At 43.6% G+C, this 10,902-nt stretch overlaps 1 long non-coding RNA gene across 1 annotated transcript; it reads right to left on the bottom strand.

The window, feature by feature from the left end:
• Window positions 1–6,066: 6,066 nt before the first annotated feature.
• Window positions 6,067–9,786, bottom strand: LOC115296747. The gene is made up of 3 exons (XR_003911031.1): window positions 9,695–9,786; window positions 9,329–9,456; window positions 6,067–6,361 (listed from the first exon to the last, which is right to left on the bottom strand). It is a non-coding gene; the product is annotated as an uncharacterized LOC115296747 (long non-coding RNA).
• Window positions 9,787–10,902: the final 1,116 nt, after the last annotated feature.

The raw sequence follows: 10,902 nt of genomic DNA, 5'->3' as shown, positions 1-10,902 counted from the left end.
AGGGTAGCAGTTCCTGAATGCTATGTGGCCCTTGCTTGGTTCTTTACACATCACTGGGTTGCAGCTGTCCAGACAGCCTCATTGTGGCCAGCACACTCTGCATGGCATCTGTTTTACAAAGGAGGCTTAGACCTGTGTCTGTCAGTGCTCAACTGTCTAGAGGAAAGTCAGGCCCAGAATGTAGCATATGCCTGTTTCTGTGGTGTAAATACTTCCACCGTATTGGATTCCAGGCTCCCGGTGTGCAGGCACTGAAGGGGAGCTGGAGAGAGAGGCGCACCTGTGACTCAGGGAGCAGGAAGGGGCCAGCCACAGCTCTCTACAGCTAGCAGCAGCCTTCTCCACGTAGAGAGGGGCATTGTATTTTCTTATCAAGTGCTGCTTGGCGTGGGCAACAGCACTGGGATGTTTTAATCAACCCATTCAGTTAAAAGCTAGCAACATATGGAGATGGAAAAAATAATCTAATGAGTGTTGGTCTGTATTTGTGGAGGTTTGCCTTCTGGTTTTAGGAGCTTTGTAGTTTTATGGATTTTTCCCCCTAAAATCCTTGGCCTCTTTGAGAAGCTATAGATTACAAATAGAGAATTTCACTTGGGAGTCCGATAGAGGAAGGCCAGATCTATACAGACAAAACAGAAGAAGCTCTCCTTGTACTTCTCACAGAGGAGTTCCACGGAAAAGAGATGTCAAAGGGAAGTTAACACTCTGATTAATTAGAATTTCTCAGCGTGCGCATCCCTCAGAGGATCCAAGCTCACCTCAGTAAGCGCCCCCTGTGTTACAGCATCACTGAAATACCGAAAGGTCTGTCCTAGCAACGGGCTGGCCTCTTGTTACTCACACTTTCCTTGGAAACTCCGCGGGCATTTCCAATTGGACCACACCTCTGTGTGTTCTGGGCTCATGAGCACAAGTGCTCCCTTGGGGGTATGGCGGTGGCTGTCACTGGACACATGTGCACGGACCTGTCCCTGCTGGGGATTATCTGTGTGCACCCAGGCGTGCTGAGCCCAGCAGTCAACTGCCTTCTCGGTGATGAAAGCCACAAAGACAGATGTTTCCTACCGAACACAGCGTGCCACAGAAGGTTCCACGAGAAATGTAAAGAAGCAGATTTTGAAACAGTATTCAGTTTTTGAAAGGTTTCTCTCAAATAATAGCATCTCATTATTAAAATCAGAACATAAAGGAGTAAATGTTCTAATTTAGATGTTTCTTCCGCTTATTGCAGGTTGAGAATGAGAGCTTATGCGAAACAGCAAAAGCCGCCAGTTGAAAGACCACCCAAATCTTAAGTCAGTGATTAAAAGGAGCCTTAGGAAGAAGCCGGTGAATATTCTTAATTATTACCAGGTCTCTAGGACTTCATGTACTTTCCCTGAACTTGACAATGAACAAGAAGCTGATTGTTGGAGGCACAGAGCTCTCTTGACAAAGCTAATGTTGATCCCCCTCCCTTTTCAATAAAACACTTTTCTTCATGTTTGAAACTGTAACTCTTCTCTAACACCCTTGTGATTTTTTTCCTGAAAAATAATCCCCCAATACAAAGTCCATTAATAAAAGCAAGAACACTAACTCTTAAGACACACTGAGTACTTGCCTTCTGTGTTGTTATTTATTTAATGTACACACGGCACACACACATCGCTCTCTACGACAGATATTATTACCTGCAGACCCCTGTCTATAGGTGAGGAAATGACGCTTGGAGACTCATGAGCTTCTGGGTAAGAAGTGGAAATGAGGTAGGTGGGGCTCGAATTCATGCAGTTCTGTTCTGTTTTGTTTTTGCTCCAGTAAGTCTTCCTAAGAGGGTAAGAGGAACTATCTCTGCTCCAAGAGCATTGTGTGGGGGGGGTCCCTTGTCCGCCTCTACCATCTTTATCCTGGAGAAGATTGCTTGTTTGAAAAGTGATGGAAGGCTGAGTTGTTAAGAGAGAGAGAAAGGGAGGAGGGAGAGCTAAGGTTTGTGTGTAGACAGTTCTACTTGTTATTAATATTTCACTACATTGATCCTGTCACCTTCTTCTGATCTCCTTCCTCCATCCCAAGTTCCAGACTTGAGCTAGGGCTTTGGCTGCTGGGCTCTCCCGGGAGGGCATGGTCCTTTAACTCAAGTGCCAACGGCGCTCCCCTGAGGCGCTGATCATCTGGAGTGGGACTACCTCACACAGCACTCCAGCAGCAGATACAGAATATAACAATGCCGTTATTTGTTTCATTTCCTAAAGCGTGTTCTCAAAGGACCAGTTTGCTGAATTAAATAAGTCCACCATAGTTGAAGGCATCACGTTTGAGTCATCATAAGTCAAACGAACATTAAATGTAATACCTACTTGACTATGATTGTATTTGATAAAGCAAATCCATTCTGTGTTTCTGCAGAATTTAAGTTCGTTCTCCAGTGCCTGATTTGGAGCTGTGTAGCCATGTCTCCTAGGCCTGGGGAAGCCCTCCCCTGACACCCTGCCAGGCATGCCAGTAGCTGACTCAAGGAACCCTTCCTCACAAGACTGAGGTCCCCAAGTCCCCCAGAAGTGAGAATCGCCTCAGTTCCTCGGCACACCCCCGAAGGCGCTGCATGTGGAGTTTCAGGCAGCTCAGAACTGGGTAAGTAGAGTTACTTTCTGTAGCGTTGTCTCTAAGCTGACTTGCTTGTTGTGGCTGTGGCTGAATTGTGTCTAAATATTAGCAAGTGCTCTTTTGTGGACTGTGAAGCAACCTGCATCAGGGAACCATTTCAGCGCATCTGAATCCGAGAGAGAGAGTCACTGTCGATGGGCAAGTAAGCCTTTTACCTTAAAATCATTAGAATTGGAGGAGAGAATTGTCCTTTGTTGGGCATGATCCACTTCTTCTTTTTTTCTACTGCATACGTCTGTCCACATAAAATGATAATTCAGGCTTCCAGTACTTTGGAGTTGACAGACCACATTCACACGCACTGCCCTCTTGTTCCTCGGCCTCATTCTGTGAGTCAGGTTGGCACCACTATCCCCCTTTCACAAGCGAGGAAGCTAAAGGTCAGAGAGCTCGTGAGCACATTATGTTCACGTGATGTCGCGAATGTGCCACGGTCACGGGAGTCCATCTCATCTGCTTTCCGCTAGACTCGGGGCCCAGCGGTCTGTTTAGTGCTGGCCTTGCTGGTTATTGTTTTGTTTCTGGGGGAATGAGGTTTTGACCCACAAAATAAGAACATAGTCTCAGCTGGTCAAAAAAACACAAACTAAAAAATAAGTACCCCTTTCCCTGATGATAGGAGGGCAAACGTTCCACACTGCACAGCATAAAACTGTCCAACCCCATTTGGCAGTCCAACGGAAACATGTTTTTAAATGATGGGATCATCATCCACATGACATTTCGCTGGCCAGGGCTGCAGTCATGCGTTGGGACAGCTCCAGATGTTACTCTGCTAGTGGGTCATTTCCCCTCATTGTGTCCGAAGAGCGGTTGCTGAAACACAAAGCTATCCCTGTAGATTTCTGGTACCTGACTGAAATTTTCCTGGACGCTCTTCTGCTTCCTGGCAGCAATTTAATTGACGGAGAAATATGAACTGAATATGCCTTCTGGTTTTGACATGTCCTCATGTTACAAGATGCTTTCCCCCAAACCTAACAGCTGGCATATACAGAAAGATCTGAAACCATCATTCAATAAGGTTTGTTCAAAAGTGTTAACCACAAAATGCTATTTTGGCGGTGGTTTTAAGATTTTAATGGCTAAAAGAACCTACTTCAGCACCCTAAATTTTATATTAAATTGATAGATTGTATGAAATTGCCTCCCCTGATTCCATTCATTGTTTGTGAGTTCACATTTTCAAACTGAAATATTTATCTCATATTACAATCACAAGAGTGTACAGAAATGGTTGGTCATGCTTTTCTTGGGAGTTGTGATGGATTAGAGATGTTGAATTATAATTCTTTTTTTGCTCACTCATTAAACTGACCACTTAACTATGATCCATGTTTGAACTTGGCGTGTATCATTTCACTCCCTGATATGATTAAGGATTTGAGCTCCACGGACAGTTCTTTAAAAAACATAACAGCTTTATTGATATATAGCTTGAAATTCCTACAGTTCACCTATTGAAAGTGTAAAATTAAATGGCATTTAGTAAGTCCACAGAACTGTCCAAAAATAAACATAATCAATTTTGGAACATTCCATCACCCTCTCAAGAAACCACACACCCATAAGTAGCCCACAGTCAGTCTTTTATAATGATGATTACAGTCCTGGAAATTCTGCTTAGATCCAGTAGATTAATACATGTGCTTATGTCTGGGGGAAAAACCCCCATAAAACTCAAAGCCAAACATAAGAAGAGAGGAGATAACAGCAGGTGACTCTACGTGACTGTGGAATCTGAACAGTGAACAGGCGAGTTGTGACTGACTTAGATTAGGGAACACTGACAGCGGAGTGTCTGCCGTGGGTATCTCGTGTCAAATGGCAGCCAGTTGGCAACAAGCTAATTTGTACTGCAGAACCTCCAAAAGGCTCTCAAATTGGAGGCATCTGAAGAACCCGAAAGCACAGGTATTGAATGGGTGGACTGCAGGGTAGACTGTTAATTTGGGGGAAGTTGGGTGAAGAGCTTTAAAGGAGAAGGTAGTGTTTCAGTTTGAGTCTGATGGCCGGAAAACACCCAGTGCTCAAAAGCAGTTAGGAGAAGTCCTCTCTTCCTTTGTCAGGAGAAAACCAGCAACACTGCTCTATGCAAGTCTTCAACTGATTGATTAAGGCCCACCCACGTTAAGGGAATAATCTGCTTTGCTTGGTCTACCATTTAAATGTTAGTGGGATCTAAGAAAACACCCTCACAGAAACTTACAGAATAATGTTTGACCAAATATCTGGGCATACCGTGACCCTGTCAAGTTGACTTACAGAACTAACATTATTATAGCCACTCTATGAGATTTTCTTCTTTGCATTGACCCTGCCTTTCAATGTGGGAAATGCATTTTATTTTTCAGTCCTTTGTAGAATTGTTACATATAGTAAGGTATAGAAAACATTTTAATCGGAGCAATGATTATAGCTTTTTTTAAACTTTGATTTGCTAACCTCATACATGATCAGAATATTGTAGAGCATTTTTTGCTGACGTGAAACAAAGACAAACAGAAAAACTTTCTCCTTCCCAGAAAATACATGGTGATAATTGTAGAAACAGTTGCCTATTTAAACTTTAAAAGAAAGTTTATGAGGATTCCCATCTCTCTTGTCTCGGAAGAGTACTCTTGGGATAGTGCCAGGCCTGGGACTAGAATTAGGGTTTCCCAGAGTGCTCTGGCTGAAGCTGAAGAATTCGGGAGTGTTAGATACTCTCAGTTACTAAAACACTAAGCCTGGAGGCAAAAACCTATGCTTTGGAATTTCTGCCTGAGCCATCTGACTTCTCTCCCCCGCAGTAACAAAACAAAGTTCACGCTTGTGATGGACATTCTCGCTCTTCAGGATTACACATTAATCCATACAACTCAATGGCCTTGCAACAGCTTAGTCCTCTTAATTGTGCTGCGGCGTCTAAGGAATTTGACAGTGCTGGTGGTAAGGTTGGCGTTTGTTTATACCAACAACACACATCATTAAGAAGCTTAACTTAGCGAAAGCCTAATGCCTTAGAAATGTCGGGGTAAACATGAAATCATTTCACCAAGCGTATCTTAACCCAGGTAGAAGGCTGTAACTTTTTATAATGAGTAAGGGAGCCATTCCCCTTGGGCTAGGGCATGGTTAAGTTGAACACAAAAATGATGTCATCCTGACTGTGTTTGGGCATTTGACCACATGTGCAATGTGCTTTGCATCCTTCGTAATGGAAAGAGTTATTCTATGTCTCTCGCCATGAGGAGGAAAAGACATCAGGTTTAAATTGAATTAAATGTGGATCATTTTCAAAGTCTTAAAACTGTGGCTTCTAGACTTGAACTCCAAGAAGCAGTAGTCTACATCTGAACTGGTTTGGGGAAGGTAGGAAGTTGTCCACGTTTCCCCATCCTTTGCCCCCACACGATACTCTTGACACTGCTGAATACGGGGATTCCACGACACAGGGGGATGCTGGAACCCAGAAACGCGGTGTCTCTGCAGATAGCATGGTGACACAGTCAGTGAGGGACATACATGTGGCTATCAGCCCTAAAATGTTGAGCCTCCATGCTACAGATGAAATGCAGTCTCACTTTTTCTGCTAATGCATTTTGCTTAGGAAGGGAAAGGCATGGGAGATGGAAGAAAACTTGAAGATGGGGCAGAAGCCCGGATGTAGTCCTGGCTCACTGGTAGGTGGCTCTGTGACTTCAGCCACCAAAGGGAAGCATTTTGGAAGCTGTAAAACATACACAAACTTGTGAGTTTTAACCATAAATTGTATTCTCTTTAGAGAGATATAGGATAGTAGGAAAACAAGTGGCTTTGGCAACAGAGAGTTCAGGATCTGAATCTTGGCTCTGCAGTCAAATTTCTGAATTGTCCAGGCAAGCAGCTTATCTCTTAGGAATTTCATTGCCTCACTCTTAAATAATAAGAGCTATCTCACAGAGTTAGTTGTGAATTGATGGCACAATATTTGTAGTGCAACTAGATCATTGCCCAAAATGCGGGAGGTACTCAGTAAATACGTAGGAATTATTATTATTATTATCTGTAAAATGAGCAGGTTGGCTAACATGAATCTCTGGGGTCTTGTATAACTTAGAAAACTTCTAAGTAATCTTATCAGCAACTTTTCTACCCCATAGTAATGTCATTCTTACTTTTGGCAAGAACATCAGCATTTTCCCCACCAGTTTGGGAACTCCTTCCCATCTCCATGAACTGGCCCCACATTTTACCACACTGTCCAATCAACTATAATGTCCTTCTTCTATTTGATTGCCATCCCTCAAATCCATTTCCTTCTCTCTTTAGCCACTGCCATGAACCACTAGACAGTTATCATCTCTTGTATGAATTATTGCAGCAGCCTTTTAACGGGCTTCCTGCCTTCCAGATTTGTACTTCATCAGTGGCTACATGTGTGTTTATCCCCTCAGCCCTCACAGCAGCTGGGCAGGGTCTGGGACCACTTCTTTCTGTTTCTCTGTTGTGCTGTAAAGTATTACCATTTTCTATAGATGTCATGGGTCTGGGAGGCACTGATGTCTAATCCACTGTCTACACAGCAGCCAAACTGATCTTTGAAAGAAAACATGAAATTATGTTTATAGCAATCAGTGGCTCTTTATATTGCCCTTGGAATCGATCAAAACCCCTTAGCCTGCCAGATAAAGTTCACTTCATCAGCTTTAATTATATCAGCCTTGCCAGGTTATCCTGAGACAGTATTATCCAAATTCTTTTAATTCCTTTTTTAACATACCAACAAGTTGGTTTAGAGAAGTGAGCTGATAGAATTCTCTCACAGTATCCAGGACAAACTCCAGCCCCCAGTTATAGATGGAGTCAGAAAGGAAGAGGACAGGATGTGGGGAAGGACAAGAAAAGACCACCCATTTTCTAGCCCTAGGGATGGTGGGAAGAGAAGGGAGACAGGGTGTAGAAGGGGTAGGAGGGTGTGGAGAGCCAAAGGTCAGGCCAAGTCTCTGAGAGGGTGAGGGCCCATTAAATCAGTGGGTTATAACAAGGGTATATGCTAGGTTGTGGCTTCAGAGAAACATGGCGGTGTGGATACTTTCCAAGGTTCAGCCTCAGTTCCTGGGCAGGGGTGAAGCTAATGCTGAGGTATGGCAAGGTAAGCTGGCCAGGGCTAGATGGAGCCCAGAGCACTCAGCTCAGAGAAGGTAGCTGGCGGAAGCCCAGGTGAGGTGGCAGCAGCCATAGTCCTTCTGGTCCAGACCAAGCCAAGAGGACCCCATCACTGGTTCCACCAACACCTAGCATGACAAGAAACTCCGGGATCATGCTCTGAACCCCAGTACCTCCCCCCAAACTGCAAAGACACATCCATCTCACACCTTGGTTCCTATACACCTGGATAGCATGTCACGAAAGAGGCAGAAGAGGGAGAGGCTTCTTGAGAGACTAGGCACTTTTCCCAAGAAAGACTTGGCATTCCCTAAATGGCCTTTAAATTATTGGATCGGACTATGCTTTTAATTTGCTTTTCTATTTACCAGACTTAGGAAAAAGACTAAAGAAGTATATTTTCCCACACCTCTCAGTTGGAGTGTGTGAAACATTTTGCACACCTGCTGTATGTGTCAAGTTCGAAGAGGAGTGGTAGTATAAAACGGAATACAAAATTCGCAGTCCCACTTTCCCGTTTCCCCCCTTTTATCCTGCATCTAATGGTTTACAGAGTCAGTGGAGAATAGAAGGCAATGTCTTGAGGTTCTAATTTGGGCCGCCAATGGAGGCTGCTGCTAACACACATGAAACTGCGGTAGATTTGGAGTTCGGAGGGCAGGATTGTGAGCTGGACTTTGGACTAGTTTGACTTGATGTAATTATACATTATCAATGTCAAGGTATAGTTTGGAAATTGCAGGTATCTGCTTAAGCAAGGGATTGGGACAGGGGGTCTGGACTGGGGAGTTTTCAGTTTGTGAGTGAGAAAGAAACTACTGGGATGGACAAGGTCTCTCTGGAATGCAGCAGGAAGAATATGTATTGATGGTGGAGAAAAAGACCAGTGCAGGAGACTGAGAAAGAAGGCTTGTTATTAAATTGGCCAACTGGAGAAAAGCAAGATATTGTTTTGAAAGGCAAAAGAAGAGAGTTTCAAGAAAGACTGTGATAATCTGTGTCAGATGACTTATTGATTCATTCAACAACTACTAAGTGCTTATATAACAAATGCATATAACAAATATTACTTAACAAATAGTGTGCCCAGTTCAGTGGTCGGCTCTGGGGGTACAAACATGAAAAGCAAAAGTGCCAGGTATTTGGGTGGGGCATGAGCCAGGTGGAAGGGCAGATTTGCTGCATTTCATTTCATTTCACTTCATTTCATTTCTTTAGCTTTTTCTGAGAGATGACTGATGAATGGCAGATAAAACTGTAAGACATCTGAAGTGTACAAGCAATGAGCCGATGTATACACATTGGGAAGGGCTCCCCCAGGCTGAGTCACTTAACAGTTCACATCCATCCCCTCACATACTTTTTTTTTTTTTTATGGTGAGAACATTTAAATTCTATCTTCGTAGTAAACTTTGGTCATACAGTACAGTGTTGTTAACTCTGGGCTGCTCCTTTTTGGATGTAGAAGGGGAATATATAAATGGAAGGATCTGTGATGCTGGCAAATTCCAGAACCTCCCTGAGCCACTATTGTAAAACAGAGAATTACCCTTGGGATTAGACGGGCTCATACTGCTGAAGGATGAAGACGGCTGCAGGGGTTTCCTCCCAGTGGACGTGACTGGCTCGGTGAAGTCGGAGAGAAGATTCTCGGAGAGCAGGGTCCTGGGGTGGTTGCTGGCATAGGGGTGGGAGGGGAGAGATAATATTTTGAAAGCTGCTACTGAGGAGGCTGATGGGGGTCGGGAACTATGACTTCTAAGGTCCTCCCGAACACTCTGGCTCAATGATATTTTTTCCCCCTGAAGTGTTTTTTTAAGCCAACGGTTTCATCCAAAACTGAAGTCTCTTTGTATTGAGCCCAAGAACAACAGAAGTCCTAGTGCGATTATAAGACTTGACAGGAAAACAGTACCCAAGGGAACTTTCCCTGGATTGAGGAGGAGGCTTTCTTTAGTGGTGGTGTCCTTCCCTGAAATCCTCCAGTACCACCCGAGTCCGGTCCAGCCTGAATGTTCTGGCTGACCTTACCTTGGGAAGGGATGCGGTCAGGGAGGAGGGGGCGGGGCAACGGCGCCGACGTCAGCCTGCGTCAGGCCCAGTCCGCGTGTGCGCTTCCGTTACAGAGGGCGTGGGACATGGTTACATTCAGTAAGAGGGAGTGAGGGATAGGCATGATATACAGTAATTTCATATACAATTTATTTGCACAAGGTCCAATTAGGGAATATTTTAATGGATTTAAATACTCAGTTCCTTCTTTTTTTTTTTTTTCTATTTAAAAAACATTTTGAGAGGTGCTTGGGTGGCTTCGTTGGTTAAGGGTCCGAATCTTGATTTAGGCTCTTTGAGTTGTAGGATCAAGCCCCACGTCAGGCTTTGTGCTGGGTGCAGAGCCTGCTTCAGATTCTCTCTCTGCCCCTCCCCTGCTTGTGGGCACGTGCACACGCACTCTCTGTCTCAAAATAAATAAATAAAATTTTAAACCCATTTTTTTAAAGTATATAATATTCCTACATTAAAAAATTACTTAAGTTTTCTGCTATTTTCATTCTAGCTACTTTTCTTTGCCTAACTAATATATGTAATATCGCCAGTAAAATATCGTGCTTTTCTTTTCAAATACAAAATGTTTTAATATCTATTCATTTTTATTCTGAGAGAGAGAGAGAGAGAGAGAGAGAGAGAGAGAGAAGCGCAAACAGGGGAGGGGAGAGAGAGAGGGAGACACAGAATCCAGGCTCCAGGCTCAGAGCTGTCAGCACAGAGCTGGATGCAGGGCTCAAACCCATGAACTGTAAGATCATGACCTGATGCACAACCGACTGAGCCACCCAGGTGCCCCATGTGCTTTTATTTTCTTAATGTCTACTATCTTTGGATGGAGTCACTAAGTGAATTAAACTTCTTTTGTACTTCCTTTTCTTCCAGTAAGAAAATAAAATGTAGAAGTAGTTTCATGTGACTATTAACAAAAGAAAATTTAATCCTTAGTGACATTGATTTCACAGTTTTTCTTCTCTATAAATTGCTGGAGGTTGTTTTAGTGAAACAACTTGGGAAGCTTTCTGATGTACTGTTATTTCCTCTTCTCTTTTTTTCTCATGTCCTTTCAAATTTAGG

This window comes from Suricata suricatta, chromosome 7 (genome assembly GCF_006229205.1).
Source record: "Suricata suricatta isolate VVHF042 chromosome 7, meerkat_22Aug2017_6uvM2_HiC, whole genome shotgun sequence".
Lineage (NCBI taxonomy): Eukaryota > Metazoa > Chordata > Mammalia > Carnivora > Herpestidae > Suricata > Suricata suricatta.
Note: the sequence above shows the minus strand (reverse complement) of the source record. Positions and strands in the feature narration are given on the sequence as shown.